General features: G+C 41.3%; 1 protein-coding gene across 12 annotated transcripts in view; it reads left to right on the plus strand.

Moving 5' to 3' along the window:
• Positions 1-21,266, plus strand: part of HYDIN (HYDIN axonemal central pair apparatus protein) — a 433,704-nt gene that overhangs the window by 43,583 nt on the left and 368,855 nt on the right. The window contains exon 1 of one of the 12 annotated variants that reach the window (XM_053906650.1): positions 18,102-18,169. The exons of the other annotated variants lie outside the window; for them this stretch is intronic. The gene's annotated coding sequence lies outside the window, so the exon portion shown is untranslated. Of the gene's footprint in view, positions 1-18,101; positions 18,170-21,266 lie in introns of those variants that run through there. 12 annotated transcript variants of the gene reach the window in all.

Below are 21,266 nucleotides of genomic sequence, written 5' to 3' on the forward strand. Positions count from 1 at the left end.
GAATGCAACTGATTTCTGTACATTACTTTTGTATCCTGTGACTTTGCTGAATTCATGTATCAGTTCTAGCAGACTTTTGGTGGAGTCTATCGGGTTTTCCACGTATAATATCATGTCATCTGCAAAAAGTGAAAGCTTGACTTCATCTTTGCCAATTTTGATGCCTTTGATTTCCTTTTTTTGTCTGATTGCTGATGCTAGCACTTCCAACACTATGTTAAACAGCAGCAATGAGAGTGGACGTCCCTGTCGTGTTCCTGATCTCAGGGAAAAAGCTCTGTTTTTCCCCATTAGGATGATGTTAGCTGTGGGCTTTTCATAAATGGCTTTTATTATGTTTAAGTATGTTCCTTCTATCCTGACTTTCTCGAAGGTTTTTATTAAGAGAGGATGCTGAATTCTGTCAAATGTTTTTTCTGCATCGATTGACAGGATCATATGGTTCTTATCTTTTCTTTTATTAATGCGATGTATCACATTGATTGATTTGCGAATGTTGAACCAGTCCTGCAGCCCAGGAATGAATCCCACTTGATCATGGTGAATAATTCTTTTTATATGCTGTTGAATTCGATTTGCTAGTATCTTATTGAGAATTTTTGCACCCATATTCATCAGGGATATTGGCCTGTAGTTCTCTTTTTTTTGCTGGGTCTCTGTCTGGTTTAGGAGTCAACATAATGCTGGTTCTTGGAATGAGTCTGGAAGTTTTCCTTCCCTTCCTATTTTTTGGAACAGCTTGAGAAGGATAGGTATTATCTCTGCTTTAAATGTCTGGTAGAATTCCCCTGGGAAGCCATCTGGTCCTGGACTCTTATTTGTTGGGAGATTTTTGATAACTGGTTCAATTTCTTCGCTGGTATAGGTCTGTTTTTTCCTGTTTGAGTTTTGGAAGTGTGTGGGTGCTTAGGAATTTGTCCATTTCTTCCAGGTTGTCTAGTTTGTTGGCATATAATGTTTCATAGTATTCCCTGATAATTGCTTGTATTTCTGAGGGATTGGTTGTAATAATTCCATTTTCATTCATGATTTTATCCATTTGGGTCATCTCCCTTTTCTTTTTGAGAAACCTGGCTAGAGGTTTATCAATTTTGTTTATTTTTTCAAAAAAACAACTCTTGGTTTCATTGATCTGCTCTACAGTTTTATTTAGATTCTATATTGTGTATTTCTGCTCTGCTCTTTATTATTTCTCTCCTTCTGCTGGGTTTGGGGTGTCTTTGCTGTTCTGCTTCTATTTCCTTTAGGTGTGCCGTTAGAGTTTGTATTTGGCATTTTTCTTGTTTCTTGAGATAGGCCTGGATTGCAATGTATTTTCCTCTCAGGACTGCCTTCGCTGTATCCCAAAGCATTCGGATTGTTGTATTTTCATTTTCATTTGTTTCCATAGATTTTTAAATTTCTTCTCTAATTGCCTGGTTGACCCATCCATTCTTTAGTAGGGTGTTCTTTAACCTCCATGCTTTTGGAGGTTTTCCAGACTTTTTCCTGTGGTTGATTTCAAGCTTCATAGCATTGTGGTCTGAAAATGTGCATGGTATGATCTCAATTCTTGTATACTTATGAAGGGCTGTTTTGTGACCCAGTATGTGATCTATCTTGGAGAATGTTCCATGTGCACTCAAGAAGAAAGTATATTCTGTTGCTTTGGGATGCAGAGTTCTAAATATATTTGTCAAGTCCATCTGATCCAATGTATCATTCAGGGCCTTTGTTTCTTTGTTTATCCTGTGTCTAGATGATCTATCCATTGTTGTAAGTGCAGTATTAAAGTCCCCTGCAATGACCACATTCTTATCAATAAGGTTGCTTATGTTTGTGATTGTTTTATATATTTGGGGGCTCCCATATTTGGTGCATAGACATTTATAATTGTTAGCTCTTCCTGATGGATAGACCCTGTAATGATTATATAATGCCCTTCTTCATCTCTTGTTACAGCCTTTAATTTAAAGTCTAGTTTGTCTGATATAAGTATGGCTACTCTAGCTTCCTTTTGACTTCCAGTAGCATGATCAATAGTTCTCCACCCCCTCACTTTGAATCTGAAGGTGTCCTCAGGTCTAAAATGAGTCTCTTGTAGACAACAGACAGATGGGTCTCGTTTTTTTATCCTTTCTGATACCCTATGTCTTTTGGTTGGAGCATTTAGTCCATTTACATTCAGTGTTATTATAGAAAGATATGGGTTTAGAGTCATTGTGATGTCTGTAGGTTTCATGCTTGTAGTGATGTCTCTGGTACTTTGTGGTCCTTGTAACATTTCACTCACAGAATCCCCCTTAGGATCTCTTGTAGGGCTGGTTTAGTGGTGATGAATTCCTTCAGTTTTTGTTTGTTTGGGAAGACCTTTATGTCTCCTTCTATTCTGAATGACAGACTTGCTGGGTAAAGGATTCTCGACTGCATGGTTTTTCTGTTCATCACATTGAAGATTTCCTGCCATTCCTTTCTGGCCTGCCATGTTTCAGAAGATAGGTCTGCCACTAGTCTTATTGGTCTCCTTTTATATGTTACAGCGTGTTTATCCCTAGCTGCTTTCAGAATTTTCTCTTTATCCTTGTATTTTGTCAGTTTCACAAGGATATGTCGTGCAGAAGATCGATTCAAGTTACGTCTGAAGGGAGTTCTCTGTGCCTCTTGGATTTCAATGCCTTTTTCCTTCCCAGATCAGGGAAGTCTCAGTTATGATTTGTTCAAGTACACCTTCAACCCTTTCTCTCTTTCTTCCTCTTCTGCAATTCCTACTATATGGATGTTCTGTTTGGTTGCATCCCTTAGTTCTCCCTATTTTCCCCTCATACTCCTGGATTTTTTTTTGTCTCTCTTTTTCTCAGCTTCCTCTTTTTCCATAATTTTATCTTCTAATTCACCTAGTCTCTCCTCTGCCTCTTCATTCTGAGCTGTGGCCACCTCCATTTTATTTTACACCATTTATAGCATTTTTTAGCTCCTCCTGACTGTTTCTTAGTTCCTTGATCTCTGTAGCAATAGATTCTCTGCTGTCCTCTATACTTTTTTCAAGCCCAGTGATTAATTTTATGACTATTATTCTAAATTCTTGTTGCGTTATATTGCTTAAATCATTTTTGATCAATTCGTTAGCTTTCGCTACTTCCTGGAGTTTCTTTTGAGGAGAGTTCTTCTGTTTCATCATTTTGGGTAGTCCCTGGGGTGGTGTGGAACTGCAGGGCCCTTCCCCTGTGCTGTCTGGAGTAACTTGTGCTGGTGGGCATGGCCACAGTCTGACCAGATGTCTGTCCCCAGCCCACTGCTGGGGACACAGTCTGACTGGTGTGTACCTTATCTTCCCCTCTCCCAGGGGCAGGACTCACTGCGGAGTGTTGTGGCCCCTGTCTGGGCTACTTGCACACTGCCAGGCTTGTGGTGCTGCTTCGATGGGATTGACGTATTAGCTGGGGTGGATCCTCAAGGTGCACAGGGGCAGGAGGGGCAGACTCGCTTGCTTTGCCTTCGGTGGTCTGCTTCGGGAGGGGCCTGTGGCACCGAGAGGGAGGCAGACCCGTCGGAGGGATGGATCCACAGAAGCACAGCATTGGGTGTGTGAGCGGTGCAAGCAAGTTCGGTCCCGGGAACTGATTCCCTTTGGGATTTTGGCTGGGGGATGGGAGAGGGAGATGGTGTTGGCCAACGCCTTTGTTCCCTACCGAGCTGAGCTCTGTCTTCCAGGGCTCAACATCTCTCCCTCCAGGTGTCCTCTTGTCCTCCCCCTCTCTGAGCAGAGCTGTTGACTTTTTACATTCCAGATGTTAAGTCCTGCTGGCTGTCAGAACTCATGCAGTCAGGCCCCTCCACTTTTGTAAGCCAGACTCGGGGGGCTATTCCTTGCCAGGTGAGCTGCCCCTCCACCGCCCCGGCTCCCTCCTGCCAGTCTGTGTAGTGCATACCGCCTCTCCGCCCTTCCTATCCTCTTCCCTGGGCCTCTCGTCTACACTTGGCTCCCGAGAGTATGTTCTGCTAGTCTTCTGATAGTCTTCTGGGTTATTTGGCAGATGTGGGTGGAATCTAAGTGATCAGCAGGGCGAGGTGAGCCCAGCGTCCTCCTACACTGCCATCTTCTCCGTGACTGAATATTTATTTATTTATTTATTTATTTAAAAAATTTTTTTTTACTGTTTATTTATTTTTGAGACAGAGAGAGACAGAGCATGAACAGGGGAGGAGCAGAGAAAGAGGGAGACACAGAATATGAAACAGGCTCCAGGCTCTGAGCTGTCCGCACAGAGCCCGACACGGGGCTTGAACTCATGGACCGTGAGATCATGACCTGAGCCGAAGTCGGACGCTTAACCGACCAAGCCACCCAGGTGCCCCGATATTTTTGAGAGAGAGAGAGGGCACGAGCAGGGAAGGGGAAGAGAGAGAGGGTGACACAGAATTTGAAGCAGGCTCCAGGCTCTGAGCTTGTCAGTACAGAGCCCGATGTGGAGCTCGAACTCATGGACCATGAGATCATGACCTGAACTCAAGTCGGACACTTAACCCACTCAACCATCCAGGTGCTCCTATTCTGTGAGATTTCATCAAAAAGGGGGGAAAAGTGTAGTGCATCTGTAATTGTAGACACTGCTTTATCAACTATTTGCCTAGCAGAAGACTCTTTTGATTTTGCCTGAGTTTTGGCAAGAATGAAAGCCTCTGCCTAAAACTGTGTATGGCTGATGATTGGCAGAATTTTTCACAGATGAGGTCTGGGTCCCTCCCTTTTAAACTGTAGGTCTTCTCTACCACATGCTTTTGGTTCCATATCACAGTTTCATGTCATGAATCAATCCTTGATCCTGGGTCCTCACTTATACTACTGTTTAAATTATGACTCATGGCTGCCAGACACAACAAGTGTCTGGTGTCTCCTCATGACGAGTGTTTCTCTCTGGGTCTCCTCTTGACAGTTAATCACTGGCAGTGCAATCCTGTTGGCAGTTCTTGGATTTGCATTTTTAGGAAGTCCAAAACAGAATAAAGTCTGCTTTTAAATTCTCTTCCGACCCAGACATAGTCTGTATTGACTAATCATCAGGACATGAGGCAAGATATATTTCCCCCCTACAAGCAAGACAGTGGGTAATTAAACATGGTGCTGACAGTTTTTATTCCTAGGCCTTTTATAATTAGTCTTTTAATTGTTGAGCTGAGCCCGATGTTCTAGCAAGAGAGATCCAGTTCCTCAAATTGAATAAATAGAAATCACTCATAGGAAAGGGTCAGGCCGAGCAGATGGAGTGTGCACAGGACTAGACGAGGACACAGGTGACATCATCTTGATTAAGGCCCAGACTCAGGTCAGACAGACCTAATTACTGCCACTGACTGCCTGTGGGATTTTTGAGCAAGTCACTTGTGCTTTCTGAGCCTCAGTGCCTCTTTTGTGAAAGGAAGGGAATAACCCTATGGGGTTGTGAAGATTCGTGTGTGTAGAGCACTCTGTACAGAAGCACAGTGTAAGAACTTCAGAAATGTTAGGCGTCATTTCTTCTAATGTTCCTCTCTTCTAGGTCTGTCTAGATATCTAGCTATCTGATATCTTTGGTTGTTGAAGCTTTTTTCCAGAATCCAGACTCTTCAGCTGTTTTTCAAAACCAACTTTTTTTGACAAGAGGGTTCAGACGTTAGTCATTTTCTGCCTGCAGTGTCTCAAAGCAGCATTTTGCAAATAATAATCCCTCCCATTCATTTCACAATCTACTATTTACAGGGCTCCTGGGTGGCTCAGTCAGTTAAGCATCTGACTTCAGATCAGGTCATGACCTCGCAGTTTGTGAGTTCGAGCCCCCGTCGGGCTTGTTGCTGTCAGTGCAGAGCCCACTTTGCATCCTCTGTCCCCCTCTCTCTCTGCCCACCCCCCACTCACATATGCTCTATCTCTCTCTGAAAAAAATAAATAAACCTTAAAAAAAACAATCTACTATTTACAAAGTGTTTTTCTTTTTTTATTAAATTGTTTTTAATATTTACTCATTTTTGAGACAGAGAGAGACAGAGCATGAATGGGGGAAGGTCAGAGAGAGAAGGAGACACAGAATCTGAAACGGGCTCCAGGCTCTGAGCTGTCAGCACAGAGCCCGACGCGGGGCTCAAACTCATGGACCGCAAGATGATGACCTGAGCCAAAGTCGGACGCCCAACCGACTGAGCCACCCAGGCGCCCCATGTGTTTTTCTATACTGTATGAGTCAGTCTTCAAAATGACCCTCTCTCTAATGGCAGTGTCACTGAGTTCACCATGCTCCACCCTTCTCTGGCCTCTCACCAGGCTGGTGCCCAGCGAGAATATCATGTTAGCAGCTCCTCCCTTTAGATGCTGGTTGCCCCTGCTTGTCATTCACATCTCACCACGGGGGTCACCTTTTCAGAGGGGCCTCTGGCTCATCCCCTCAGACATTCTCCATCATAGCATCCTATTTTATTATTTCATAGCACTTTGCACGTCTGCTATTTTACTTATTTTTTGTCCAAATTTTCATGCTAGAACATAGGCTTTGTGAAAGCAGAAATGTTTTCTTCTCTGTTTCCATAGGGTGTGTATTCTCAATAGGGGTGATATCCCAAGGGGCAAAAACTGGTTCTAGAGGGGGCAAAATAATCTCACCTTTTAATGTATAGAACACAGATTTATATACAGTGCATAGACTGATATACCTTGTATAAAGGATTTTAAAATTTGGGAGCCATAATTAGAACAAAAGAGTCTAAAAAGTCTCCTTAGGGGAGCAATAATGAAAGAAAAAAGGTTGAGAACACTGTTTTACAGTATAGAACACTGCTGAGCACAGAGTAGCCTCATAAATAATATTTTTGAATGACTGAATTGCATCTTTTAGAAGCTGCAGAAACATGTTCAGAGAGGTGAAATAGCTACAGCCTCGGGGCAAAAAGTGGTACATGGGAGAACTGAATCTCCAACCTGGGTTTCCTGGGTCTTGTGCTTTTTCTTTCCAAGCCTCCTGTTAAATGCACAATATATACTTTTTGAGTTGGCTTGAACGTATTGGACATTTCCACAAGAGGAAGCAAAATGAGCCTATAATTTGTAAGTGACAATAAATGATCTCAGACATTCTATTCAGAAGAGTCCAGCTAGTCTTCTCTGGGGGCATTACTGATGCGTTCTGTGTGGCTCATCTTTGAAATGGGAGTCAATACCCATCTCCTGCTCTTGGGAAAATAGGAGTAAAAAGATGGGCAATATTTTTTAGTGTCTTAGCAATTGCTTCACAGCATCTGTAGGCCAAAAGAAATAGCCAACAATTCCATTTATTAAGTAATCAGGTCCGGATAGCTTAATAAGCACATGCATCCTAATGAGGTACTACTGCCTGTTGATCACTGCACACTTTCTCAGGCCTAGAAACGTATCAGACACCATCGTCCTCATTTCCTCTTCCACATCGATTTCCAAGTGGTGCTTGTTTTCATCACAGCAGTTATTGAAAACCCAGCTGTGAAATGATTTGGTCATTGGAAACAGTATAATAATCTCGTGTTGAAACTGTGGACTGTCTCAAGCTTGTAGTTTCCGACAGAGATCACTGTGATTCCTGTGAAAATTTAAAACATCCGGTTGTCTGCAAATTCACTGTGGTATCCTGAGGTGCCTTGGCACAGTCTGAGAACCGTGGCACTAGACCAAGGCAAGGCGTGATGCTGGCTTGAGGTAGATTCGTGGCAGGAGAGTTGGAAAGGAGTATAGGAGTGAAAAGTTGTGTAGAAGTGAAAAATTGAAGACAGGGAAAACTGGTACAAAAATGATGAGTGAGGGGCGCCTGGCTGGTAGAGCACCCAACTCTTGATCTCAGGGTTGTGAGTTCAAGCCCCACATTGGGTGTAGAGATTAATTAAAGAAAACAAAATAAAACACAAAAATGATGAATGAACAGGATGTGGGGAGGGGGGAAAGAGGTTTAGAAAATCAAATTGGGGGCCTGGATGATTGGAGAACTCCCATGTCATAGATGGCTTTTGGGGACTCGGACTCTCATTTTCTTGGTAACAACAACCATCCTCCATACAGGAGTGGCCCAGCCCCCATCTATCCAGTATGGCTCATCTCTGGCAGGTGATTGAATTAGAGGAATATGTTGCCCTTGTGTCAGCCTAAGCCAGTCAGATTTGCTCTTCCAAGAATTTGGAATTGAAACTTAGCGTGTTCATTTCCTATGACTGCAGCAACAAACATGGCTTCAAACAACAGAAATTTATTCTTTCGCAATTCTGGAGGCCAGAAATTGAGGCGTAGTCAGGCCTGCACTCATTTTGGAGGTTCTGGGGAGAATCCTTCCTTGCCTCTTCTAGATTCTGGTGGCTGGTGGTGGTCTTAGGCTTCCTTGGCCATACCACTCTAATCTCTGCCTCTTACATGTCTGTGACTTCTCCCATTCTGCCTTTTACAAGGTCAGTGGATTTAGGGGTCACCTGGGTAATTTGGAATAATCTCTCTCAAGACCCTTAACTTAATTACATGTGCAAAGACCTTTTTTTCCAAATAAGGTAACATTCATAGGGTGTAGGTATTAGGATGTGGACATACCTTTTTCAAAGCCAACATGTAACCCACCACACTTGGAGACTTAGAGATGTTTGTGCACTGAGAGGATAGGTATGTAGGGCACTGGGATGACTCTTTGGGTAGAGAATAGAGAGAGGTATAAGGTGAAGGAAAAAAGAATGACACAGGTATATCTATGGAGAAATAGGGACATTTGGCTCAGGGAGTGATAGGAAGACACAGGGACCAGCCCTGCTTTTGTTCTGCTAAATTTTCCACTTCTTGATTCCTGTCCCCCAGAAAGCCCAGCTGCCCTTAGGTTCTATGATTTAGTTGAATTCTTCAATAAATTCTCCTATTTGCTTAAGTTAGTTGGAGTGGGTTTCTTTGATTTTCAACCTAGAGCCTTGAAGGCAAAATAGCAATAAGGGTAGGGAGATGGGTCTCAATTTTGGCAAAGCTTCAGTCTCCTTCAGGCTGTGATTTATGCTACCCAAACATCAACAGAAAATTTTGGCAGTGGCTACTCACAAAATGAAGCTGATTAGAATTTGTTTTTCATGTAAAACAGGAAAAATGTGGTTCATTTACCCCACTGTCTCATATGTGAGGAATTAAATTTTTTTTTCTTACAAGACTCCCATTCTACACACACCTCAGAGCACTTGAGAGAAATGTATTTCATTTTGAGCTACCATGAAGGAGGGCATTCTGGGATTTGTCCTACATGGGCAGGATACAAAGGGACTAGAAGTCATGCCATGTGAGAAACTGTTGAAGAGACTCAAGTGGTTTAATCTGAAAAATGGAGGACTTGGAAAACCATGATGGATGGTTTTTAAACTGGAAGGACTGTCACATAAAAGAGAAATATAAGAGTCACATTCTGGGCTATTTCAGGAACAAGTTTTCACAAATTTTAGCTGCTCAAAAATGGGGCATCCTGATGCTTGATCTTAGGTTTGAGAAGATATGAGAAGTAAGCATCCTAAACAAACAAACAAAAGACAGCCCCTTGAGGACAGGGACTGCATCTTATTCACTGAGTATACTCTAAGCTCAGTGCTTAGTGGGTTCTCAGTCAAAGGTTGGTAAAGGGAAGAACAAAGAACAAGAATTTAACCAGAAACTAGGTATCTTAGTTCGTTTGGATTACTGTGACAAAAATACAATAGACTGGATGGGTTAAAGAATAAAAATTTATTTCTTACAGTTCTGGAAGCTGGGAAGTCTAAGATCAAGGTGTTGGCAGATTCAGTATCTGGTGAGAGCCCACTTCCTGGTTCATAGCTGCTGTCTTTTTGCTGTAAACTTACATGGTGGACAGCCTCTAGGGAGCTCTCTGGGGTCTATTTTATAAGGGCATTAATTCCGTTCATGAGGGCTCCACCCTCCTAATCTAATCACACCCAAAGGCCCCACTTCTTAAAACCATCACATTGGGGGCGTCTGGGTGGCTTGGTCGGTTGGGCGTCCGACTTCGGCTCAGGTCATGATCTCACGGTCCGTGAGTTTGAGCCCCGCGTTGGGCTCTGTGCTGACAGCTCGGAGCCTGGAGCCTGTTTCAGATTCTGTGTCTCCCTCTCTCTCTGCCCTTCCCCTGTTCATGTCTGTCTCTCTCTGTCTCAAAAATAAATAAACATTAAAAAAAATTAAAAAAAAAAACCATCACATTGGGGGGTAGTGAATTCTGAATTTTGAATAATGACACCAACATTCAGTTTTGAGCACTGGGCAACTATTTGGAGGTGATGTCAGAGAGAAAACTGGACTGAAGAATGGTGACAATATTAATAAGAGTCATAGCTTTCCTTCATCAAGCCCTTGGTTTGTGTTATTATCTTATTTAATCTTCAATGATCCTACGTGGTAGTTGCCCCTATTTTACAGATGTTGTAACTTAACTACAGAGTGGTTAAGTAGTGAACTCCACATAGAGATTAAGTTTAGAACTAGAGTCATCTTATAATAGTAAGAAAAATCATTGCTCATGTATTGAACAACTGCTATGTTCTAAAAGTTTTATACACAGTGATCTCTAAGGCTCTTTATAATGGTGAGCCCATGATTTCTGGGTATCTGCCCCCTAAGTTCTTGACCATGACCCTCCTCTGCCTGGGTCTCATGGACCAGGATTGCTGAGGTAGGCTGCGTGGCTTGAGGCCCCCAGGGCAACTGGCCTACTTAACTAACCACTCTGAAGTCTAAAGAAGGCTCAGTCTTGACTGCTCATTAATCTAATTACCTTAGAAAGAACGGTCCCGGCCTCATCTCTTACCCAGTGCAAGTGTGAGGTTCCTTGGGGGTCATCCAGCTCTAGGATAGAGAAGTCTTCATCCTTCCTATTAACATTCTTGCTTGAAGGTAAATGTAAGTTAACCAAGATCTTCAAATTTGATCTACTTGTTAATACCATAATTAGTTTTCAGTGGGATTTCCATTTCTAGAACCATGGCTTTTATTTTGTTTTGTTTTTGTGTTTGTTTTTCCCTGTGCTGACTGCCCACCTGTCGATCTGGCGCTGAGAACAAGCCAGGCTTTCATCCCTGTGCAGCAGCTGCAGATCGGCCCTGAGGGAACAGTGGCTCTCAGAAGCCCCAGAAAGGCCTCTGGGAATGGAGGGGGGTAAATGGTAGTCTTAGGTCTGGCTCTGAGGATGTGACTTTAGATCATCTATTTTTCTCCCTGTGATAATATGTGCTTCAATCCTTAACTTTATACATCTTCTACTGCTCTGTACACTTCAAGAATAACACATGTTTCTGCTTGTATTTATAGCCTGTCTCATATTTCTTCTGTAACCCTGAAGTCAGACAAGCATGACATGTGGCTGCAGTCATAAAGCAATTTAATTTTTGTCTTCTAGTTTCTCTTTAAAATGTCTCTGTGGGACAAATTGTTTCCCTGCCTGTGGCTGAACTCAGTCAGGTGCCAAGACTTTTATGGACCCTCTTGTGTGTCAAAACCCAGCCTCAGTACAGTTGTTAAAAAGTTCTGTCCAAAGTGATATTCAAAACTTTTAAAGTTGTGTCTCCTTTCCTTTTTTTTTTTTTTTTTTTTTTTTTTTAGCTTGGGCTGCTGCAAGTAGGAACCCTTTAGCTGGGGAATGAAAGCAGGGTCACCTTCTTCTTTCCTCTTGTCTTCTACTTGGGTTCATTGCCAGCCTCTACACCTGTGCCCCCAGTTGGGCCACTGTTTTCTGGCCCCGGTGAGATTAGAGCATGAAGAGGTAGGGAAGAAAAAGACGCTAAGAAAATTGTTACTTGTGTGATACTGCCATGATTAAGATGATACTTCTGCTTGTGGGGCACTTTCAAGGGTCTTTCAGAAAGCTTACCCTCATCACTGGGCATCTATCTGTACCCTGCAGTTCTCTTAATGGGGTCAAATGCATCTCTCTTTTGCTTGGTTCTTTGCTTTTCCTTGGCCCCTAGAAACCTAACAATATCCTCAGTTTCCCTTGGCTGAAGTCTCTTTTCCCACCAGATTTTCCTCTTAAAAGGATCCAAAATGACCCTACACATCTTTCTTGAGTGGCCCACGTCTGCTCCATAGAAAATCCTCATGCATTTTTTTACCTTGAGAAATCTTGAGGGAAAGGGACAAGTTGTCCCCAACCCAACAATTCTTCCTTTGCTCTGCTGTCTGCTGACAAGTTCAGCCATCTCTTGCCCTTTAGATTCCAGGTGGGATTCAGACACAAGCACTCTGTGCCCTCTGATATGTTAAACTCATTGGTGGTCCCCGCAAAGCCCCTTTATTTTGACTGGAGGTTTAGGAGGTGGGGCTCACAGCTCAGCCCTCTTTGAAGAAATCCTTCCCAATCGTCTACTCCTGACCCTTTTATACACTCATGTGTGAAAGTCTTAAGAGTTGTCTAACCTATTTTCTTTGTAAGTTCTTGATCTAGTTCCTCTATTTGAAGTTTGCTAGCTATTTTGCCTCAGATGAAATGTCTACTTTAACATCTGTAATAAGATGTCACTTGTTTATTCAACCTGCATTAAACTCCCACTAGACCAGTGCTGTCCAATAGAAATATAATGCAAGCCAGACACATAATTTAACATTTTCTAACAGTGAGATTAAAAAACAAGAAACAAGTGAAAATAATTTTAATGATAATCTTGTTTAACCCAATATATCCAAAATGTTATTATTTCAATATGAAATCAATATTAAAAAAAATTTAATGAGATATTTTACAGTCTTGTTTTGAACTAAGTCTTTGAAATCTGGAGTTTATACTTGCTCCACATTCCAATTTGGACCAGCCACATACCAAGTGCTCAGTGGCCCCAAGTATCTGCTGGCTACTGTCATAGACAGCATGGCAGTGGACTGGAAGCTTTCCAGTGAAGACCGGTATTCTTCTTGGTCATTACTATATACCACAGTGCTTGGCATATAGTTAGCACTGGATATTTGTGAAATTGAACAGAAATAGAATGAAGAACTTATCAAGGGAGCTGTTCATCAGCTTTCCACAGCACGTATAGTCTAAATCATCCAATTCTGCCTACATTTCATTTGCCCACATAGTTTTTAATTCATTTATTCCACCAAGCATTTACCCTTCGTAAAGGCAGAGGTGTCTTTGTCTTGTCCCCACGATCCATCACTATTCCTAGTATTGTAATATGGAGATTGATGCAGTCAGCAAATATTTATTTGGTGTCCATGCTAGGCCAATTTTTTTAGGTGCTGGGGATCCCATGTTGAGTTGTCTCTGTCCTTGGGGAGATCAAAGACAGTAAAAAGCCACAAGGGCTATGAAGGAAAGAACTGGGGTAATGTGATAGGGTGTGACTGGGGATGGGGGAGTAAGGGAGTAGGAAGGAGAAGTTGCCAGTCCTTTGAAGAGCTAGGGGAAGGGCAATTTGATTGCATCTTCCCACAGCCCTACAAGCTGTCTCCTTTTCAGTTATATTGGCCTTTCATTTTCTCTAATATTCAAATTCATTGCTTTTAACTTCATTTCCTGTTCCTGTGTTTCTGTCTTCCTTGCTCTTCTTTAGCTGCTGTCTTCTCACGTCTTGGCTCAAAGGCCATCTCCTCTATGTGAACTGCTCTGACCACCCTGTCTATAGGGCGTGTTACCTTAGACACTTGATGTCATATCACCACATTTTATTTATTATCATAAACTAAAATGACCTTGTTTATTCATCTGTTGTCTCTCACACCATAAGGAAAACTCTAAGAAATTAGGGACTTTGTTTTCATAATTGCTATATTCTAGTGGCTAGAAAGGTGCCTCTCTGACAAATGTATGACCCCATAATTAGTGATCAATAAATATTTATTGATGAATGAATGAATGAATGAATGTCAAGAGTTAAAGTCTTTGGGAGCTGTTCCAAGGCAGGGTTTGAATGAGGCCAAGATCTAAAGTCTGGCAAGAACCGCACTATTTAAAAAAATTTTTTAAGTTTATTTATTTATTTTTGAGAGAGAGAGGCAGAGAGAGTGAGCAGGGGAGGGACAGAGAGAGAGGAAGAGAGAATCCCAAGCAGGCACTGCAGTGTCAGCACAGAGCCTGATATGGAGCTCGAACTCATGAACCATGGAGATCATGATCTGAGCCAAAACCAGGAGTCCCACCGTTAACCAACTAAACCATGCAGACGTCCCCCACATTACTTTTAAAAAAGATTTTAGGGGCGCCTGGGTGGCTCAGTCGGTTGAGCATCCGACTTCGGCTCAGGTCATGATCTCACAGCCTGTGAGTTTGAGCCCCACGTCGGGCTCTGTGCTGACAGCGCAGAGCCTGGAGCCTGCTTCGGATTCTGTGTCTCCCTCTCTCTCTGCCCCTCCCCTGCTCATGCTGTGTCTCTCTCTCTCTCTGTGTCAAAAATAAATGAACAGTAAAAAAATCTATTAAAAATAAATAAAAATAAAAAGATTTTATTTGTAAGTAATCTCTACACCCAGTGCAGGGCTGGAACCCACAACCCCAAGATCAAGAGCTGGCATGCTCTATGGACTGAGCCAGCCAGGCCCCCCAGAACCGTACTATTTTTATCTGTGGTCTCTGAGAAGGAAGATGGGGTTAATGCATATAGAAGTTATTCTTTTGGACTGTCTTGGGTTCTAGTTCTGCCTCCTTTGAAAATCTAGAGTTATGGACCATCCTACTGAGTAAATGGACATAAACTTTTGCATGTAACTTAGGGGAGTTCATGGACATTTTACCTGAAGAGGTAAAATTGACCCCAAGTTAAAAATTTCTGTGGAGGGGCGCCTGGGTGGCTCGTCAGTTGACCCTCCGACTTCGGCTCAGGTCATGATCTGGCGGTTTGTGAGTTTGAGCCCCGTGTCGGGCTCTGTGCTGACAGCTCGGAGCCTGGAGCCTGCTTTGGATTCTATGTCTCCTTCTGTCTCTTCCCATCCCCCGCTTGTGTCTCGCTTTGTCTCTCAAAAATAAATAAATAAATGTAAAAAAAAATTAAAAAAATTTTTCTGTGAAAATGAGAACTCTCACAGTAACACAGAGAGACAAATGTTTTAATGAGATACTGCATGAATTACATTTAAAGAGCTAGGACAAGTGCCTGCCGAAGGATGCCTTTAGGGAGAGGTGTCCGAAGAATTCCTGAAAATGAAATTCTTTCCTACCAAGTAGTGCGGCCTGGCAGTTGCTATGGACGCTTGCCTGCTCCAATCATGTTTCAGCTTGCTAGGCCGTGCAGCGCTCTGTCGTTGCTGTGGCAACGGATGGCAACAACTCGGCCCAGACTGCTGGAGGAGAGCAGGCTGCTTGGAGCTGGTACGGAGGGACAGACTCCTTGGCTTCGGCGTCTGTGAGTTGGACGCAGGGTCTTGGAGGAGGAACAGGGCGCGGGAAATGACAGGCAGTTGGCGGGGGTGGGGGGGGGGGTGGGTGTTGTTCCAGGGTCCGAAGTCCTTGCAGTGATCATGGGGTCACAGTTCGAAGGACTTGGGGACTGGCTGGGACATCCTCTCCTCGTGTTCCGGCCCTGCATCCAGGTGTTACTCAAGCTTTCCAGACTCCATTCCTCCTCAGCCTTCCCTCGCCCCTTCTTCTCATTCCCATTAGAATAGCCCATCCTCCCACCTGGGTGTTCACTTTGTTCTATGTAGATGTGAGGCCTTGGGCAAATCATTTTCCATCGTTTCTCTCCCAAATGGGGTGCCACGCTCCCTCTCCCTTCCTTCCCTCCCCCTTTCCTTCTCAGGAAGACTCTGAGGATCAATTCCTGACCAATATGGTCACATATATGGTCACATTTCATAGCCATGGTCCTGTGAAGTGATTTTAATGATTAACCTGCCTTTACAGTGGAGCACCTTTGTGCTCAGAAAGTGCCCCATGATGAGGGCTAGTTAGTAGCCGGTTGCTATGACTTAATCACCATCTCTGCTGGATACCAGGTGTGTTGTCTTCTGTGTGTGTTCACCTGTTTACTTTGGATTTGTTTCTTCCTCCCTTCCTCTGTTGGGTCTTGTCCTTTCCATTTGACAATACTTCATATACTGTGTAATTTATGAAGATGATTCTTCCCCATTCTTCTTTACTCCTTCAAGTAACTGAGGTCCCACCTCCCGTCTAGTACTAAGGTAGGTGTACTGCAGGAAAAAAAAGGAAAAAAAAATATTGTTACTACACGATCTGTGTGCCCTTGATGAGGTTATATGGTGGAGTCACGTTTTACTGTATTAGGTTTAGAAGTGCTAAAGTCAAAGTTGGATGCAGTCAAAAATATCCCTGGACAAACTCTTAAATCACCTGGGAGCAACCCAATTCAGAAATTCAACCATTGAGGGGAGTCTGGCTGGCTCAGTTGGTGGAGCATGCGACTCTTGATCTCGGGGTTGTGAGTTTGAGCCCCATGTTGGGTGTAGAGATTACAGAAATCAAGCCATTGAAAAGCTTTCATTTTGAGAATATTTAAAATTCTGATTTATAGACTTTTCCTATCTGTCACCAAAAATTAGTAGAAGGATAGATTTATGAGTTCCATTATGTCTTTATTCTTCTAAATTTTGCTCTGGCCCTCAATTCATACTTCAGTTTCTTTCTTAACAATGGCGAGGAGGCTGGACCCATTTGAATGGCTACGTGGACATCACTCTTTGATTGTTGGGCTGGTAAATCCTTAGAATCATTCATTCATGCATCCCTTCTGTGGTCTCCCCAGTCTGTATTAGGCAGACACACTGTGCCAGAAGTGATGAAACCAACACGAGCATCTTCAGGACTATCTCACCTTACCCAATAGTCCACTGACTGGAATGGCAAAGACAACCACCCAACTATTTTAAAGGTTATTCTTGTCTTTTAATTTAGCTAAGTATAAACATAGTTGAAATTCCATCATCCCCATTGATGTAAATCTTTTGGGGTCTTATTGTAGAGATTATAGTTGTTTGTAGGCATCAACACTTGGTATTTTCAATATTTGGAAAGTTTGTCTTTCTGATGTGAAAATAATGGTGATCACTCTGTTATAATTTACATTTGTCAGATTACTGGAGAGATTGAGCAGTTTATATCTGTTGACTATTGATAATTGGTCTTCTGTGGATTGCCTGTCTTTATCTTTGCCCAATTTAAATGTCACTGTCCTTTTTGTATTGATTTGTAAGATTACTGTACATATCCTGGATATTGATACCTTTTATGCTATGTTGAGATATAAATTAAATTAATGTTTTCTCCTGGTATATTCTTAGTTATTTTTTAAAGTCAGGTTTATAATATATAAATTATATACTATAAAATTCACTTCTTTTGTGAGTACAGTTCCATGATTTTTGAAAAATACTTTGAAAAATATAGTTGTGTAACCACATTAATCTATAGAATGATTCCATTAGCTCAAAAAGTTCCCTTGTACCTAGTTATAGTCAATCCCCTTTCCCTACCTCCAGCCCCTGGCAACTAATGATCTGATTTCTGTTTCTGCCTTTTCCAGAATATCATAATAGTGGAATCATAAGATACATAGCACTTTTTGTCTGGATTGTTTTATTTAATACATCGCTTTTGAGATTTATCCATGTTGTTGCATGTAACACTAGTTCATTGTTTATTATTGCTGAGGTCTATTCAGTTGAGTGGATATACCACCAGGTGATGGACTTTGGGGTTGCCTTCAGTATTTGGTGATTATGAATAAATAAAGCTGCGATAAGCATCACATACAGCTCTTTGTATCCACGTGTTTTGTACATATGTTATACTCCCAGATAAATACCTGGGAGTAGGATTGCTAGGTTCTATGGTAAGTGTATGTTTAATTTTATAAGAAACTGCCAAACTATTTTCCATGTGACTGTACCATTTTGCACTTCTTCCAGGATAGTGTAAGAGTTTCGTTTGCTCTACAGTCTTGCCAGCAGGTAACAATTTTGTTAATTTTAATTATTCTTGTAGATGCGTAGTGGTATCTCATTCTGTTTTTAAGAGATTCACATTTCCTTGATGACTAACATTGTTGAACTGCATGTGCTTCTTTGTTACTCTGTTTTGTTTTTGGTGAGGTTTCTGTGCATATCATTTGCCCATGTCCTGCTCGGTTGCCTTCTTATTGAGTTTTGTTTTGAAGTCACTTTTTTCTTTTTAATTTTGAGGAAGTCCAATTTATCACTGTTTTCTTCTATGGATTATCCTACCTAGAACTCTTTGCCTAACCCAAGGTAACACAGATTTTCTTCTGTGTTTTCTTCTGGAAGTTTTATAGATTTGGGTTTTACATTTTATTTCATTTCTGTCATTTAAAAAATTGTTTCATTTTTATCATTTTATTGTTTTGTAATTTCATTTTATTTTATTTGTATATGAGCAAACTCAGATTTATTTGGGCAAAGTCACAGCAATACTTATGTGTGAGAATGATTTTTGCAACCACAAAGTAGAGGGGAAGTTATTGTTATTAATTAGTGGCATAGTTTGACAAACTTCAAAATAGTTTTGAGAATGTTTCTCCATGTTAGCAGCAAAAACATTTAGAACATGAAAAGTCTCATCAAGTTTGAAAGACACCCTCATAGCTTGTGAGCATTGAAATCAAGTTTTAACCGATAACGCTTTAGGATCTGTGTAAAGTAGAGATTTTGACCTTGGATATGTGGACCTTTAGATGTTATGTTTATGTTCATTTTGGGGGAGATAGTGTTTATAGCTTTTATCCAGTTCCTAGTGGGACTCAGACCTCAAAGGTAAAAGGTCACTGGTTTAGGATGAGCACATTTCAGAGCGCAGGGGATAGTAGTACACTCGATCATGGTTGCTGTCATCGAAAGTAAAGACACAGCCGTTTCTTGCAGGCAGTCTCCTTGTCTCAAATGATTTCTTCCAAGATCTATTTCCTCATTAACACTGCAAAGGCACTTAGCATTTGGCTTCTCTTCATATAAAATGTCTTGCAAGGGGAATGAGGGCTCAAAATAAGGCAAAAAATAATTGTCAGATCATGGCTGGAAGGATTTCAGGTTGGGCAGAGAACGATAATTGAGGAATTGACAAATCACCAGATGCCTCTATTGTGTTTTAATTTGAAAAACTGTGCAGTCTTTTTATTTCTTTGAGGATTTAAAGTGCTTAAGTGCTGATTTTTTAAAAGAGTCATATTTACCCCTTACGGTGGTAGGGAAGAGGAGTGGGCTTTTAAAAAATGATCTTTGCTTGATCGAAAGGCTTGTCAGAAAGCATATGATCTTGTTAAAGTAGTGGTCTTCATCTTACAATGAATACCAAAGAGTCAACTTGGTCGACTTTAAAGAAAAATTAGTGTTGGGGCGCCTGGGTGGCTCAGTCAATTGAGTGTCCAACTCTTGATTTGGGCTCAGGTCATGGCCTCACAGTCTTGAGATCAAGCCCTGTGTTAGGCTCTGCACTGGGCATGGAGTCTGCTTAAGATCCTCTCTCTCCCTCTGCCCCTCCTGGCTGCTGTGCTTGCATGCTCTCTCTCTGTCAAATAAAGGACGAAAGAAAGAAAGAAAGTTTAGTGTGAAATGACTAAGAAATCTCTCGTAATATCTTGGTAGTTCATAAATCTGCATTTTATTTGGCATGTTCTTGCTTTAATAGTCTATCTAAAATGTCCTGAATGTAAGGTTGCTCTAATAACATTATGATCTGACTGTGTCTGTGTCTGTTTTTATTTCTTTAAACTACTATTGTAAGCCCAAGTTAAATAACTTTCCCTAATTCTATGTTCTCTACAACTATGTTGTTGATGCTGGTTTTTATTATAAACAATCCACCCAAGTTTGCAGCAGTGGCTTTGAAAAATCCCTAATTAAAATAAATTTCAAGGTTAAGCTATTTTTATTCTTGCCTGAAAACAATTACCAATACTTGTGGCTTTTAAAATAATAGTGTTGTAAGCATATTTCAGAACCAGGAAGGCAGAAATTTGTGTTTATGAAAGCCAAAAAATTACTCTTGCAATACTTTGGAATGTCCTTATAATTAATTATAGGTGATGTCTATTATATGGAACCTCAAAGATTTTAGCGGGAGGTGGAAAAAAAGGGGCCATATATATTTCATTTCTGATATAATTCCCTTCACTTTCAGAGGGAATTAAAGTTTAATAAAAAGGAATAACAGAGGGATATAATCTAAGAATAGTAATTAATAACTTTAGCTTTACCAGAATGAGATTCCATAATAAATGGTAGGCTGTCATTTGCTAAATCATGAAATATTGCAGAGAGGGAAAAGGCAACATACTCTTTCACAATATGGCTCGTTATGTTAAAACTGTTAGTGGTAGGGGAGTTTTGTACTTGTTAAGCATTTGTGTTTTTACATCGCTGCTTGTAATTATAATTAAACAGATGGTTCCTGAAAAGAGAGTGTGTTCTTAGCAATTAAAACCATGGCAAGTAGCTTTTCTTCTTCTCCAACATACAATTAAACTGAATGGAATCACACACGCTGTGGGTTCTTCAGAGGAAAGGTTCTGTGCAGATTCAAGTAGATTAGTATTCTGTTCCCAAGCCCTGTCATCTAGCCCCTACAACATACTGAGAGCTTTGCAGCTGCAGAGGACTTCCAAACATGGGTTTTAAGAAGTAGTAACCCCTTCTCTGCTTTCTCCCCAAATCCTATTCTTGCCATGGGAATACTGATCGATTACATTTTTAAATGGGATTTTTGGAACAGTCTCTAACAATCATTGGATGTATTGTATTTTACATGGCTTTCTAAATTCTGGTTTCTCAGCTAGCCCATGAAATTCCTCGAGGGCAAAGGAAAATTAGACTTTTATTTTTCCTTCTTAAGACAACTAACATTGGCAATGTTTGTTTGTGAAAATCTTTCATTTCAGAGTTTTTATCGAAAGAGTATAGAATTTACTTTGGGTTCTAGGAAAACCCAATTCTGTTTCATTTACAATTCCTATTGCAGCAAATAAACATTAGGAGAAAACATTTTTTTTCTTTGTTTTTTTTCAATATATGAAATTTATTGTCAAATTGGTTTCCATACAACACCCAGTGCTCATCCCAAAAGGTGCCCTCCTCAATACCCATCACCCACCCTCCCCTCCCTCCCACCCCCCATCAACCCTCAGTTTGTTCTCAGTTTTTAAGAGTCTCTTATGCTTTGGCTCTCTCCCACTCTAACCTCTTTTTTTTTTTTTTCCTTCCCCTCCTCCATGGGTTTCTGTTAAGTTTCTCAGGATCCACATAAGAGTGAAAACATATGGTATCTGTCTTTCTCTGTATGGCTTATTTCACTTAGCATCACACTCTCCAGTTCCATCCACGTTGCTACAAAGGG

Source organism: Panthera pardus, unplaced genomic scaffold (genome assembly GCF_024362965.1).
Source record: "Panthera pardus isolate Hobbes unplaced genomic scaffold, ASM2436296v1 HiC_scaffold_19, whole genome shotgun sequence".
Classification (NCBI taxonomy): Eukaryota; Metazoa; Chordata; class Mammalia; order Carnivora; family Felidae; genus Panthera; species Panthera pardus.